Genomic DNA, 16756 nt, shown 5'->3' on the forward strand with positions numbered 1-16756 from the left:
ATTCATGTAGCTCAGAGCTATTAAGTAATTCATTCTATGAAGCTATCTCTGGAATTAGCCTGCTTCTGTAGATAAGGACAAAGATGCTCCCGTTTACTGTCCTGATTCTCATTGGCTCTCAAATAAATATGAAATGAACTATAATGGTCGAAGAGGCGGAGTGGGCCTGGTGTTCTTAAATAACCATTATTTGTTTATTGTGTTTTGAATAAAATCTCATCATTTCCCTTTATCTAAAGAGGAAAACCATCACACATTTCTATCAAGTATTAACTGTATTTGTAATGGGAATACATACAATATTTTTGAGGGAGGCTATTTCCCAAAGAATGAATAAAAATAAATGATCGGCCTGGAGAGATGGCTCAGCGGTTAAGAGCACTGACTGCTCTTCCAGAGGTCCTGAGTTCAATTCCCAGCAACCACATGGTAGCTCACAACTATTTGTAATGGGATCTGATGCCCTCTTCTGGCGTGTCTGAAGACAGTGACAGTAAGTCATGTATATAAAATAAATAAACCTTTAAAATAAATAAATAAATGATCACCAAGTCACTCAAGGAGCCAAAATTTAATTCTTTTCCTTTGGTGCATAGAATGGACTTATCTCTGATATAATACTTTACATAGATTACTATTAATTAAATGTCAGAGTATACATCAATAAAAGTCCTTTTTCATACTGACTAGAGAATATGTCTATGATGATTTAATTTAAAATATATTTTCGAAAGTGCAAGTCTATGTTCAGTAGAAGTGAGACATGAATTTCCACTGATTCTTTTTAAAGCTGAGCAGTTAATCAGCAGCTATGGAGGAAATGTGTGTTCCTTAACACTGGGCAGACTCTCGGCGTGCAGTACTGCAGCACGGAATGGCAGTACATGGTGCACGGATTGGTCACGCCTACAAAAGTGGTGGAGTTTTCTTTACAGCTTTGAAAAGATTTTAACTGTTTGGTCTAACTTCTTTTTTCTTTCTAGTAAAAACTGAAAGAAAGAAAATAAAAACAGAACAGTGTTATAGTGTTCAGCCTTGATTTGTTATTTAATAAGATGCAATGTGGTTTAAGGAGGAAATGCTATAATGCCAATTACACCTGTGATTCCTCTACCACATTCTTGCCAAGAATTCTGCCCTTGGTTCGTTTCCTGTGGGAATTTCTACTAGAGCCATAGAGAAATGGATGGAACCAGGAAATTGGGTACTCTGTAAACCACTTCTCACCTGTGCATCCAACAATGTTCTGTTCATTCAAGGAAGCTGATGAGTATTACACAGGCTTAGGAACAGAGGTTCTGAAGCAAGCTATACTCCCAGGGATTGTTGGGGACATTTCTTTCACTCCGATTTAGCTTTACTATACTAGACCATACTTGTGCCCTACAGAGTGATATATCTGTGAGTTGTTCTAGAACTAAAAGTTACAATATCAGCAGGATTAGGTTCATGGATTAGAACACCAGACTGTTGTACAATCCGGAAAAAGCTGAAAAATGGTTTGATTCTTAAATCTAGATTTAATACCAACTTGACCCATGGTTAAGCATGGAGATTAGAGTTGCTTTATCAATACTGTAATGTTGGTTACAGTTTTCTGGAATTCACATAATTGGAGAAGCTGAACATAAATTGTAACAGGTAATATCAAACAAAGTCTTAGATACATTGTAAAGGATTAGGAGAGATCAAGTTGTGAAAAGAGTGACACTATGAATCTTCTGAGAGCTGTCAAATCTGGGCACTGATACAGTCTTCCTTGTTGACTTGAATGTTCAAAGTGAAAACAGAAATATATTCAGACATTTTCTCTCTTTCTATTCCTTTAAAGACCTTTAAGCAAAGTCTTTAGAAAAGTGTTGCTTTAGGCGAAAAGCAAGTTGTGGGTGATCTCTGACATTCTTCATTCTCATAAAAAACCCTAGATATATAAGGATCCATTTGATTATAAATTTGAAGGTCAAGGGAAATAATTAAGAATGCTTTGAGAATTTTTTTTGGAATGTTATGACATTCTTTTTTATATTTTTTCGAATTCTTATTAGTAGAGTGATTAGGCAACTTTACCTAAATATTGTTTTTTTCTCTTTGGATGAACCTACAATATAAAATGCTGAGAATACTCTCAGCCATACTTTCTATTTAAATTGTTCTGCCATTGGCATATATAAAGAAGACGGTGCGTCAAAAGCTCCATGACTTTGTTTAAATAATGTTCAAATAGAATAGCTCACACGTAGCACGCATCTTGTAAAGATTATTTTTACTACTATTCTCCAATGGGTACGCTTTTAAAGTTCTGTTAAGTTACTATTGGAAAACAAAAGGAATCAGAAAATCATCATATAAGTGGATATTTTTAAGGCACTAAAATAGCCAAGATATGATGCATATATCCTTAGTTGTTCTCAAAATATAAAAACTTGTCTGATATCTTTAACATAAAACTGAGTTATGGTTGCGATGACAATGGAGACATAGGGCTTCCTGTATTACTATGCAGAAATATAGTGATGGTTTCTTTTGTTCATGGTTCATCAGACACACCAGAAACCACCTATGAGATAAATATAAAGGGGTGTTTTTGTTTTTCTATGTATTCATTATGATTTTGAACTTTCAGACCCAGATAAAAATTGCTAGAGGTATTTAATTCTTATCCTTCTACATTTGGGGGAAGAAAGATATGTGACCTTGTGGTAAGTCACTCACTATAAGTGAGGTACATGTGATAGAAGGTACATCTGCCTTCTAAACATCTCATTGAAATGAAAATTTGTGACCTGATTTTTTTTTTCACACAGAATAAATCTCTGGCCTTCTGCCACTTCTTTTTGACAAATACAGTTCTTTTATTTTAACCAGTGAATAGATAAGGGACTGTATTTTTTGATTATTACTTTTACAGTCAAAAGGGTGACAAAGTTTGCCCATGGCTCTATTTTGATTTTCCAGGCTGAGAAAATATAATTGCAGCTGTGAGATGAAGTAGGTGTAAAATGAGTCAATGGTTCTCTTAACTTCAGTCAAGAGATGTTGGTTTTAACCTTTAATCGGAAAGGCTTCATTACGCAAACACATTGCACAATCCAGAAATGAAGTTGGAAGTGAGTAAAAATTGTTTAAAAGAAGTTCACCTGGTAGATTTCAAAATAAAAGTGAAGATAATAGCCCTTTAAATTATTATTTTCTGTATTTCAACAGGTCCTTTCTATCACCCACACAGTACATAAGAGTTCTTAATTGCTCTGTGATTTATACTTCTCTTTTGTGAAATGAAGATAATAATCTCTACAAAAGAATTCATGGATAATTTGATAAGAAATGCAAAAGTTAACTTTAAGATTTTTTTCATATCATGGATTATTTTTATCAGAGTTTCAATCCTCAAAAGGGAAATATACTTCATTGAAACATGGTTTTAGCATCTCAGAGATCTATGTTATTCTGTTCCTGTAAGATCCTCATGAGAAATATTCAGAATAGCTTTGGAGGAGGACACATTTTCACATTGAATTTTCATGTGCTCATTGTAAGTGTTAATTGTTCCAAGGTCAAGATGAGAGTCTGTAGCACAGGGAATTTCTGCTTCACTGACAGTATTGTTACATGCAATCTAAAAGTATATTGATAATATTATAAATTCATTAAGTGAAAGAAACATTCTAAATTAGCTCCAGGTTTGATGTAATCAAACATTTACATTCTATCACATACACATTTACATCACCAAGGATATATTGTTCATATTAAATACTAACTGCAGAATTTTATTGAATCAAAGTGGGATGCTTATTAACATGTAAAATAATAATGGAAAAATTTCAAGGAGTGTTGGTATGTTTTAGGGAAAGGATGGGACGGTATTAAATGAGAATATAAAAAGGATAAGTAAAGGGTTGGGAAGAATATTGCTGACATTCTCTTTGACGTCTGATAATTACTCCCTTAGAATTGAATTTTGCCACGTTTGATTTCTCACTCTAAATATGAATGGAAGCAACCACCAGTTAGGGACATTCTAGTAAGTAGTGGGAAAGGATTCATGAGCCTCAACCACCAACAACTGACAGCATTGAGGAAAGGAGAATCAGTTATCTTTGAGAATGTGTCTTCTGGTAACCTGATCACTCTCTATTTGATGGTCCCTGTAACCGAAAGTAGATGGACAGCACACATTGGCGCTGAGAGGTTATTACATAGAAAAGAGTATGTGATGTGGGAGTGGGTTATTGGAGGTGGGTCTCGAAGGAGTTAGAGAAAAAGTGATTAAATATATTTTATGAAATTTCCAGAAAATTAATGAAATTTAGATTGAAGAAGTGGGGTCAAAGGAATAGATCTTGGTTTTGTTAACAAACACCAGGGTAGGAAGGCTAGCTTTCGGGTCTGTGAAATGACTGTATGGTCACCCCAGACATGGCTAGATATGGAGGGTTGTCCTGGACAACCAGTTTACTAAATTAGTTATGAAGACTATAAACGCAGATCTTGTTGACCAACACAAAGTTCACTCAATACTATTTTTGAAGACATTTTGTCTCACTTTGCTTTGGGCAGATTTTTTCCCCTCACAGTGTGGTATCCTGAGCCACTAGATGATTTGGGAGTATCTAAGAGAAAGGTGAGACTGATGACTGAAGTGGAGCTAAATTGATCCAAAGTCCAGAGGCCAAGCTCTGAATCAAGAGGCTGGCTATAGAAAGAGCTTGCCCTTGGGAAGTTATGCACAGGGTGTGATGTCTGCCCTCAGTGTGTCCCTTGCCTCATTCTTTCTCTTGCTCATACTGTCTTCTTTCTTTCTTCCTCCTATCTGTCCTCCTTCCCATTTCTTTCAGTCTCCCTCTCCTCTCAAATTGTTCCCCTTACCATCTGGTCTTTCTCTTCTCTGTTTCTCTTCATTGTCTTATATTTGGCCTTTAGTTGTGAGCTAAATGCTAATATCCTCATTCATTCGTGAAAACATTCAACACATTCTATAATCATCAAAATGTTAATGCTCTATCGCTTGTTTCCAAAAGACACAAAAATTGTGTTCTGTGTACCACATAATATACATATAAAATGATTTACAAATTATCTCCAAATTTGCCTTTCAGTCAATTTATTTAATGAAATAACCTTTGAGAAAATGAGCTTATAGCCCATTGATAGAAGCCTGCTTTAATCTGTTTATTTATTTAGAGAGACACTATATACTTTATATGGAAGGTTCACATTTCTCCATAAACTTAACTTTCAGCATTTTCAAAATGAAAAACTATACATATAAAGTTATATACTTATAAAAGTACACATACACATGTATATATATATATATATATATATATATATATCTAGTTTAACAGAGTCATGTACCACCATACCAAGCAGATGCCTTGTTATATATATATATATATAATATATACATATTATATATATATTATATATTCTTGTACATATATTGAAACTCCTATCTAAGAAAAAGTTTAGAACCCATTTAACTTTTGTTGAGCATATTCGTTCTCATTCTCTCATATCACCATTTATTCTTGTCCCTAGACAAAAATACCTAATATAATACACACACACATAAAATTTCATGTACATGGATAAAATCTCAAAACCACAAGTAAGAAACAAAACTTATAATATTGTGTTGTTTTTCAAGACAGACTTTATATGTTTTCTCTGATTATTTCCCACTTAACACACTTTCCTGCGGATAACACACTTTCCTGCAGATAACATGACTGAATTCTTCTGTATGGCTGAAAAGTATATATTTTATTTATAAAATACCTTCCCTTATCTATTTATCTGCTGTCATACTTCCAGTTTACATCTACAGTGTAGCAATTGGGAATAGTGTTATTTGATATGCAAATGTCTCTGTCATAAATTGACCTAAAGTCCTTTGGGCAAACTCTCAGAAGTGTTATTCTTGGTTAGGTGATGAATCTATTTCTATTTAAGAATCTCAATACTGATAGTGGCTTGACTAGTTTATATTCTCACAAGTAGTAAATAAGGGCTTAATTTTGTCTCCATCTTTGCCAACATTTATTATTATTTGTTTTCTTTCATATTAATATTTTTCTGGAATTAAAATATAATTATAGCATTTTTACTTCCTTTCTACCCTTCACCTTTTGCATTACTCTCTCAAATTGTAATGACCTCTATTTTTAATTTTCTCTCTCTGTGTCTCTCTCAGTCTTTCTGTCTTTCTGCCTTTGCCTCTCTCTTTGTCTCTCTTTGTCTTGTGTCTCTGTCTCTGTAAATGTCTGTGTCTGTTTCTCTCCCTCTAAGTATATAAATGTAACCTACTAAGTCTGTTAAAGCTACTCTTATGTTTATGATTTGGGGCTGACTACTTGATATTAGATAATGACGTCACCAGTAGACTTGCTAATGTGAAAGGGGAAATTTGTGGGGCCCCAATGCCAGACAAAAAGCTACAGGCAACCAAGGGAAGGGTTGCTGAGAGTAAGAGAGCTATTTGTTTTCCTATTTTTTAATCTTTATTTTTTACTAGATATATTCCTTTATTTACATTTCAAATGTTACTCCTCTTCCCGGTTTCCTGTCCATAAGGCCTCATCCCCTCTGAATATAGGACCCCCTTTGGGGGAATTAGAGGAAGGATTGAAAGAGCTATTTGTTTTCTTAACGACTGCCATCCTGACTCGGAATTTTAAATGTTACCCATGTAACTTGGATTTCAATCTCTCTGATGCCCAATGTCCCTTGATGTTTGCACTTACTGCACATTGAGCACTATCATTTAATTCCATTAACTCGTTTGTTGATTAGGTTGTTTTCTTTTGTTTTGTTTCTGAAATTTTGTAGGTTGCACCAGTGTTCTTAATGCTAGTTTTTTAGGGATGTCAGTTGGTCATCAAAGGATTGAACTGGTTTTTGTTGCTGTTGTTGTTGTCAAACAGAACATTTTCAATTTCATAAAGTTATGAATTGTTATGAATTGTTGGCATTATTTCCTGCTCAACTGGAGTCCTGTTCAAAAAGTTCTTGCCTGTGCCTATACCTTGAAGTATTTTCCTTAAACATTTTTAGATGCTCACGTCTTACAGTAATGTCTTTGGTCCATTTGTAGTTGATTTGGGGCAGTGTGAGGGGTCAGGGTCTAGTTTCATTCTTCTACATGTGGTTACCCAGTTCCTCAGCACCATTGTTGAACAGGCTATCTTCCCTCCAGTGGGTAATTTTGGCATCTTTGTTAAAACTTAGGTGGTTGTAGCTCTGTGAATGAATCCTCAGTCATGTTTCCTTGATCGCAGTGTCTGTTCTGTGCTAGTACCGTGCTCGTTTTGTCACTATGGCTCTGTAGTGTAATTCGAGGGCAGGAGTGGTGATAGCACCAGCATTTTGCCCTTATAACTGATTGGCTAAGCAAGCACAATCTTTTGTGCTTCTCTATAGTCATTAAGCTTGTTTTTACTATTTTTATGAATAATGATAATTCAACTTTGATAGAAATTTCATTATTTATAAGGTTTTTTTTTTCTTTTTCTTTTTCCACTGTGTGACCCACTTCAGTGCCAGCAGCCTACATGCACCGAGGCTGGGCAATGGTTAGGAGCCAGTTTGCTCTAGCACAGGACACTATGAGAGGCCCACAGGGACAAGATAAGGCTTTATTTATAAGTTTGAACCATGTTAAGCTTACATTGTAGAAATGAGGACATATCAAAAAAAAAAAGGGAGACTCCATTTCACTTCAGTTAAAAATAATAACTTACACCATAAAGTTATTATATTTAAGAAAAATATGTAAATTCAATAAAAAATCTTATATATTCTATTGAAATATATATCAGTTTGCCCCAATAATTTTTTTAATTTAGTGTTTCCACATGTTTTCCAGAAACTAATTATAGTCAGTGGACAATGTATTTAATATGACTTAACAGATTCTTGTTTTAGCTTCTTATTTTTACTGGTTTTTGTTTTACAAGATGCTATATATCCAGTGGTTCACAGCCAGTGTGGTACAAAACATCCAAATTCTGTATTGTTGTGTTTTCTCATTGTTTGATTAGGTTAAACACACTGAAAGCATTGCCATGAGGCATTGCTTATGCGTCCTAGGATGTGGAATAGCTAATGCTTCCTGATACTGACTTATTTACTACGGTTATAGCACCTTCATAATATATAGCTTAACACTTCCTTAGAACCATAGTCATCACATCTCACAACCAAAACAATATATTTTTTCAGTTTCTCACCACCAATAAAACAGGGAAGTGATATATAGGGTGAGAGATATTTTAGGATGGTAGAATACTTCTTTTCAGCATCCTTAATAATCCTTATGTGAATAAATAATTACATAGAAAATTGAATATTATTGTCCTGAGTTTCTTTTTTAAGTCATTCGCCACTGGTTTAGTAAATTAATATTATTACTCTATTTGTTAGAAATTCTAAAAATGACTACTGGAAGTTCCTTCATTCAGCTCCGGTGTGTTCTTCTGTTTCCATTAATCTTTGAGTATATCTGGTATAGCCCATAACTTCTGGCTTCCTTAGTATTTTTCTTTCTCAAACTTAAAGTAAGGATGAGGTGTATGTATCGTGTCTCATAACACACTCAACTGTCTCTGGCTGGCTGTTGGTCTCTCGCTGTTACCATGATGTCAGTGAGTTGTTTCAGTAGAGACTGTGTGACCTACAAAGCCAACACTGTTTGCCATGACCCTTCATGAAACTTATCTTGACTACCTTGCAAATTTCTTAGTTATATCTTTTACTTGAATTTTGTTGACATATTAATTTAATTTGTAAGTTCATGTTTTCCTGACCAAATGGAGTAACAGAGACTGATCTATCAATGACCTGAAAGATCCAAAGAACAAAATTAGACTAAACTAGTCAGACCCAGCACATGAAAAGATAAGTTTCGGGATGCTAATAGCTATTCTTTTTTTTTAATTGTATATTTTTTATTTACATTTCAAATGGTATTCCCTTTCCCAGTTTCCTGTCCTAAATCCCCCTATCCCATCATCCTATAAGGGTGTTCCACCTCCCCAACCACCCCCCCTAACCTACCAACCATGATATTCCCCTAAACTGGAGGGGGGTGGCGCATCCAGCAAGGGCAGGACTAAGGGCTTCTCCTTCCATTGGTGCCCAACAAGGCCATCCTCTGCTACATATGCAGCTGGAGCCATGGGTCTGTCCATGTGTACTCTGGGTAATGGTTTAGTCCCTGGGAGATCTGGTTGGTTGGCATTGTTGTTCTTATGGGGTTGCAAGCCCCTTCAGCTCCTTAAACCCTTTCTCTAATTCCTCCAACAGGGACCCCATTCTCAGTTCAATGGTTTGCTGCTAGCATTCGCTTCTGTATTTGTCACACTCTAGCTAAGCCTCTCAGGAGACAGCTATATCAGGCTCTTATCAGCATTCACTTCTTGAGTTCATCAATATTATCTAGTTTTGATGGGTTGGATCCCCAGGTAGAGCAGGCTCTGAATGGCCATTCCTTCAATCTCTGCTCCAAACTTTGTCTTCATATCCCCTCCTATGAGTTTTTTTGGTCTCCCTTTTAAGGAGGACTGAAGCATCTGCTCTTTGTTTGCTCTTCTTGAGCTTCATGTGGTCTGTGGATTTTATCTTGGGTAATTTGAGCTATTCTATTTTAATGAAAGCAAACACTGTGAAAGAAACTCCCCCTGGTTATTACCTTAGGAGGGTTTATAGACTACATATAGGGAACAAAGACTAGGGTGCAATCTAAAGAATGCTCAGAATTGGAGATGGTGCATTCTGTTCATAAAGGTAGTTGCCTACAATTTTCTGTGTGTACATATGTATATGTGCGTTCGCATGTGTAGTGTGCAAACATGTGTGTATCCATGCATGTAGAGTTCTGAGATTGATATTGTGTCTTCTTAGATCTCTTTTCAGTGTACATACTGGAGAAAAATCTTTGCTAAACCTAGAACATGCTGATTCATGTAGTCTTTGTTAGCCATTTGTCCTAGCATCACCTGTCTCCGTCTTCTGAGCACATGATTACAAAAGAACTCACCCACCAAGGGAACCTTTTCATGTAAATGCAGAGAACTCAAAACTCAGGTTCCCATGCCTGTGCAGCAAGCTCTTTAGTCACTGAATCATCTTCTCATTTGAGTATTCTATCTATCTATGCATCTGTCTGCCCATCCATCCATCCATCCATCCATCCACCCATCCTCTATCTATCTATCTATCTATCTATCTATCTATCTATCTATCTATCTATCTATCTATCTATCTATCTATCTATCTATCTGGGTTTCTATGTGTAGCTCTGGCTGAATTTGCTCTATATATCTGATTCACCTCAAACTCAGAGATTTGTCTGCCTCTCTCTCCCGAGTGCCAAGATTAAAGGCATGTGCCACCATGTCTTGCTTAAATTATTTCTTTTCAGTAATTATTTTTCCAATTCAGTTATTTACAACTGATATTCTCTGATGAGTGTTTCTATTATTTTGCATTTGAAAACAATGTCAGAATGAATAAAATTTGGCAACTTTTGGGAGATTTGGCATGTGGGAGGTTAAATTGATACGTTTGACCACTGATACAATTTCTCTGATGATTCATGTTTATCTTTGTTGAATTTTTAAAGGACCATTTGTTTCACAGAGAGGCTGATCTTTTGTGACATAGGTTGCAAGTGTTGTGTTAGTTCTTCACTTGCATTTGCATTCTGTCTTTCCCTGTGCTTTATTTTAGAACACTGGAGATATTTTTTTGAAATTTAACTTATTAATGTTTCATTTCTTCTAGATATTTAGTTAGAATTAAGAAAAATTTCCCCATTTTTGTTTATAAAGCAGTCTTCCCACTGCTTACATAGCCTATCATTTTCTTAAGTGTGTGTGTGTGTGTGTGTGTGTGTGTGTGTGTGTGTGTGTGTGTGATTTATTGTGGTGAGATATTATTTATAGAAGTAGCCCATGAGCTCTTTTTCATGACAGCACTTTTGCCAGGCAATAATATTTCCATATATTCTTGGGGTTGCTTCTGTTCATTGATGCTGTTCTGCAGAAAAGTGTCATGCCTGCATTTGCCTAGAATACTTTTATATGTAGAAAGATGAGTATCACTATTGTTGTTTTTTCTAGTGATTATGTTTGTTATCATATATAACTTTAGCATCACCTTTTTTAACAGAAGAAAGTGAAAATGACATTTTTATAAACAGCATGTTTACATATTGACATAGCTGATAAGAGATAGTCACAAATTCTTCGTTTCCTCTTCTTTGAGAGACAGCATCTAATTTTCTTTCCTCTGAGTCTGTACTGAAACTAGTGATTTTCATTTCTCTTGGTATGTAGGAGTGATGACATTCTGTGACCAAGCAGCCAGGACAGGTTGCAGCCTCCTGATCTTTTACAAAAATTTCAACAATCAATTTTGGAGAAAAACAGCCTTCCCAATAAACATTGCTGCTACTCATAGAAGAAAAAAAAGCTTGTTTCTAAAGTCTCACAAACAAGTTCCAGAACATTTGAAAGCTCTCGAGATTCAGATACTCTCTACACAGAGGCACAACCAGCTCCACAATGAGACATGTGGACGAGGACCAAGAATTTTGTACTTAGTGCCCCTGGCTGAGTTATCAGCCATTACCAACTAGTCAGTCCAATGACCTTGGACACTTAGCAGTAGTTTCCTCTGGCCCAAGTGTTGTACCCAAGACTGATGGGTTGAACTGCTCAATCATCCCTATGACATTCTTATTTATTTATTTATTTATTTGTTTGTTTGTTTATTTTTATCCCCACAACATTCTGAATCAGGTGGAAGCTCACGAGAAAGGTTTGCAATAACATTGCTGCTTTGATGTATCATAACAGTGATCATAACAGTGAATAAAGAGTTCAAACAGATAGTTAATTTAACTTCTATGATTGCACTAATATGCCATTGTGGACTCTCTATACTTTATCTTTTTACCTTACCTATTTAAATAGAATGATAATCTTAGTATTATCTAAAATCTTACCATATATATTCTATTATGTTACTGGAAATGTCCTGAACCATGTCCTAAGAAAATTTATTACCTTTATTCTATTTACTTTAAATAAAAATCTACCTATACACCTGGTTCTTATTGTCACACAATAATATAAAAATGCTTCAAACATGTAGAGCTAAATTATTACACCATTTTAGGTCTGTTTTATCCCCTTTAGCATTTAATATTTTTCAATTGCTTTTCTTAGTCTCTCAAAACCTATTATCAAATCAATGAAATATCTCAACATAGAAAAACTGTATATCTTGAAGCATTTTACCTTTTTTATTAGAGAAAAGTAGTATGTATAGATATGTAAATGCTGCTAGAAGACTCTTTAGGCATTTTTAAATGGCTAACATAGACACCAAGATAGATAGATTTACACCGAAGATAGGAAATGAGTGGATGGCATTGTTCATTGTTATCTGAGAAGGTGTTGACTTTTCCTACTTGTATTTGTTTGTTTATTTATGGTGGTGTGTGCTCGTGGTGTGTGTGTGTGTGTGTGTGTGTGTGTGTGTGTGTGTGCTCGTGTATGTGTGTGCATGCTGTAGTATATATTCTGTTCATGTGGAAAACAGAAATTCATGCTGGTGTCAGATTCAATGGCTCCCTTCTCTTTTGGAATAGTCTCTTACTGAACCTGGTACTCACTGCATGACAAGACCCTCATGGATGACAAGATGCAAGGCAGTACTGTTTACCTGTCCCTTAAAGGAGCTGGTTGCAATATGTTTCACGTGAATCCTGGGCATCCAAACACAATTCTCATGTTTGTGCTGTAGACCCAACTTTTCCATTTTTAAACTGTGGCGTCTACAGAATTGCACTGATCGCAAACAGTTTAGTCCAACTCTATAGCTACATATCCTGACTCTTCCAGGGGTTGGAAAATTGCCCATATTGTAGGTTGTTGAGAGTAGTAAATGCTCTAATATTCTCCAAGCATATAGAAAAGGCACTGCATGCAGTAAACAGCATGCAAGAATTCATCAAATTAAGTAAAAGTAAATTGGAAGGGGGATATATTACTGTTTGAGAGTTCCAGTGCATGGCCTGGATTACTGTAGCAGGTCTTATTAGCACAACCAGCATGCTTTCAGAGTGACTCCTGCTCCCTGCCAATAGGATTTCTGTGGCAAATATGGAAGGGACTGGGTCTGGAACGGGTTTGGGTCTGTAGAAAGTTCTAAAATCTAAAAATATCTGAATCCTCCTGTGCGGTAGCAAGCCGTTCTGTTATGTACACACTTCAGTACAGATGGGTATTTTGAGAAGTGTAAGCGAAACTGCTTATAACAAATGAATTTCGCATTCTTGAGATTTGTTTTTCTCTCAGTATGTTATCATTCTGAGCTATATTTTTGGAAGCAGATATGACAGGTGTACTTACCAACTGTGCCTGGAAGAATTATGATTTTTAAAGAAACTAACACGGCAAACCTTTGGCTCCCTATCCTTTTTCAAGCTGAATTTCTTTTCTTGCATCAAATTGTTTACTTCCTATTTCTCAGAGGGTAAACATTTATAATTTATACCCTGCCTGTTTCACAAGTGATGTTAAGACCACTTTCTAACACTCATGCAGAATAAGACAATTAAAATAAAATAGCTCAAACCCACGGGTATATGACTGAGTAGTCAGTGAAGTTCATGGTGGAAACACATTATTGTGAAACATGGCATAAAAGAAGTTTAGTTTGGAAATTCCGGGTGACCAAAGTTAATGTATGTGCATATTAAAGGGATTGATCAAACTTAATTGATATTGATAACTTCTTTTCATTGTCCTGCGTCATGGAAACATTTAGTTCACGATTTCCTAGCTACTCAAGAACAATGTCTTCTTGTGGAGCTTTTGTGGAGGGCAAGGATGTTCCTCATCTCCCAGACTAGAGTTGATAAAGACAAAGGGCAAACATTGCTAAGGTCACTCAGCAAAAATATATCTTGGCTTTCGGTTTGAGGCTATTTTGTCTCACTGCTTCTGGTGAGTGTCAGCCGATGTGTCCAAGCTAGATCACATTCTGCTCTGGACTATTAGACGAGACAACTAGAATACTGAATGATTTTGTTTTTAGTACATCCCTGGCTCCATATATAATGATTGTAGTTCTTTACACACAACCCTAAAATCCTCACTCATTCCCTTGTCCTCCAAGTGAAACTTTTGTGCCTCCTAAGAGGGTCCCCTCCCTCTGCTTTCCTCACTGTTTTGCCTGTCCTTCTTTGAGTTTACTTAGGAAGGTTTGCAAGAGCATGGGAGGGAGGTTGGTTACTAGAAGATGATGGGCAACTTGTCCATGAACTACCACTAAAGAATGTGATACGCCCTCTCTGAATTTCATAATCGATAGGGCCTCAGTGAAGGGTGGGGCTTCAAAATCTCCTTCTTGGAGAAATGTTGAGAGACACAATCCCAGGCAAATGATTATGGCTTCCATGAGTTCATGGTGTAGTGGTTGTGTCAAGACCAGAAGTGTTGTTGTTGGTAGTTTTTTTTGTTTGTTTTGTTTTTTGTTTCTTTATGTAGCACACCTCTCTGCCATCCACTGCTCACATTTTCCCCTCATTGTGAATCCTATTGCTTCAGCTTTGGAGAGCATGATATCAATGCGTTATTGAACTGTGAGCTCTCCACTGTCACATGTTCTATCAACTTTGGCCGGTACTTAGTCTGCATTAACTACCACCCACTGCAATAAGACAGAGTGAGGCTGAGGAGCCATGAACATTATAAAATACAATAATGGCCTGCTAGGTAAAATGTACAAGCCAGTGCAACCTTGACAAAATGTTATAGGCGTAACCAATTGCTTCCTGACTGAAAACCAAAGAACTCATTTCCAAAACTGCAAACTGGGTTGAGAACCAAGGAAATCATAGAACTGTATTGGGGAAACTCATCTGTTGATTTTTTTTAAAAAATGGATGTGGTCAAACTGTCTTCTAAGGATGTATTTTTCAGGACACTTCCCTCACTGGTCACTGGGATTCACCTGAATGTTACAGCACGTTTCACAATTTTACCTTTCTTTTCCCCAAGAATATTTGGGATAGGATTGCTTAAGTGCAACTCCTTGGAGAATTATTATGAATGCTACAGAATGTGATGTGTAAGGAGCAAAGAGCAGTCTCATGTTTCAGGGTATTTGATCACACTGTGATCCCTGAGATTAAATCTCTATCTCATATCAGAGTCCAACCTGCAAGAAACTTGAGTTCAATGACTTCAAACACCATCATTGGAGTTTGCAATCCGCAATTTCAGAAGTGAATATTCTAAAATATGTTTCCTTGTTAAAATAAAACTCATGGTTTAGGTGTTTTAAATATGACACACACACACGTTTTCAGTCTTCCTTCCTTAAAAATGTTTTATTCCCTAAAAAGAAGGATTGTAAGACTACATTCCTCAAAATACGTAAACATGCTTTGAAAAATTACAAAATGGAAATTTTTGTAATTATTAAATCATCAGTGATCATAATCTAGCTCATATAAAAATATTGCCCAGCCTTGAAGAAGCCTTGGGCATTCGTACTGTTGACTCCTGAATTATGCTTTCCAGGATGTCTAAGTTAAGAACTCTGCATTCTGGGACTAATGGAATCTCCAATTCCTTTTGCTGAACTAGACCTTCAAGCACTGAACTTTCTTCATTCCTCCACCCATTATCTTCCCAGCACCTGTGCTTTCTATGCCTGTGACATCTGCAGTTACATAGAAACTGAACGGCTCCTGGCTCTTTCTCCTGCCTGTCAAGGAACCGGCTTTCTCAGCTCAGCCCCTTGTCCTTGGCTGTCTCCATTCTGTGGCTTCTCTTCCTTTTGTTATTCCAAGAGTCTTGCCTCATTTAAAATCTCTTTGCTGTTACTTTAAGGCTGCTGGGCAGTAACTATGAGGTTCTAATCCACAGTTATTATTTTATAACACGAAATGGTTACAAATTACAGAACAATTGGAGACTCAATTCACACTCTCGTTGTAAAGTGTTTTATAATATGACACATATAGCTTGACATAAGCTTACAAAATAAGAATCACCCCATTATATCTAAAACTCACCCCAATATCTTCATAGCTACACTTGTATTTTGTTTTTCTTAACCGTACAAGACAAATGAAGCTCCTGAAAGTGAGAATTATGAGTAATGGAGAACTTTTGTGGAAGGATCTGTCCAGTGATTTATGTGAGTTTAGTATTTACTCACATAGAATCAGTAAATGTGACAATGGATCTGCACCTGCTTGTATCATGAGGATAATAAAGTATGATTTTAAGTTTGATGCAACTCATTAAAATCTTTAAAGTAGCTTGAAAAAGAAATAGGATTCAACATTCCTGCCAATACAACATATAGAGAAGGGAAGGGAAATGGCCTGCCTTGCACATTAAAGACAGACACATTGCAAGAACAATATATATTATCAGTAAATGCTGTGGCCATTTACCTGAAAATCATAAATCCAAAATGCCTTCTAATATAACCATTCATAATATGGATTGCCTTGAGCCTTTGCAGGCACAAGTCATGAATGCTTCTCCTTTTCTGTGGGTCTGCTACTAACAAGCATATAATTAAGACGCTCTAAGAACCAAAATTGCTCTTTTATTGATGACTGAACATAATGCCATTAATTGTTTTATAGGAGAGAAAACCATTTCAAAGGCAGACAGTTTTCTTGAGAATCAGAAGAGCAGTCTCAGTTCAAAATCAAATTCAG

The 16756-nt window shown here is 36.1% G+C and overlaps 1 protein-coding gene and 1 non-coding gene across 14 annotated transcripts in view; one reads left to right on the forward strand and one right to left on the reverse strand.

Moving 5' to 3' along the window:
- Nlgn1 (neuroligin 1) overlaps positions 1-16756 on the forward strand; it is an 858670-nt gene that overhangs the window by 238291 nt on the left and 603623 nt on the right. The window lies entirely within an intron of this gene.
- Positions 7520-7660, reverse strand: LOC116897509. Its single transcript, XR_004387529.1, has one exon. It is a non-coding gene; the product is annotated as a small nucleolar RNA SNORA42/SNORA80 family (small nucleolar RNA).

This window comes from Rattus rattus, chromosome 3, assembly GCF_011064425.1.
Source record: "Rattus rattus isolate New Zealand chromosome 3, Rrattus_CSIRO_v1, whole genome shotgun sequence".
Taxonomy (NCBI): domain Eukaryota; kingdom Metazoa; phylum Chordata; class Mammalia; order Rodentia; family Muridae; genus Rattus; species Rattus rattus.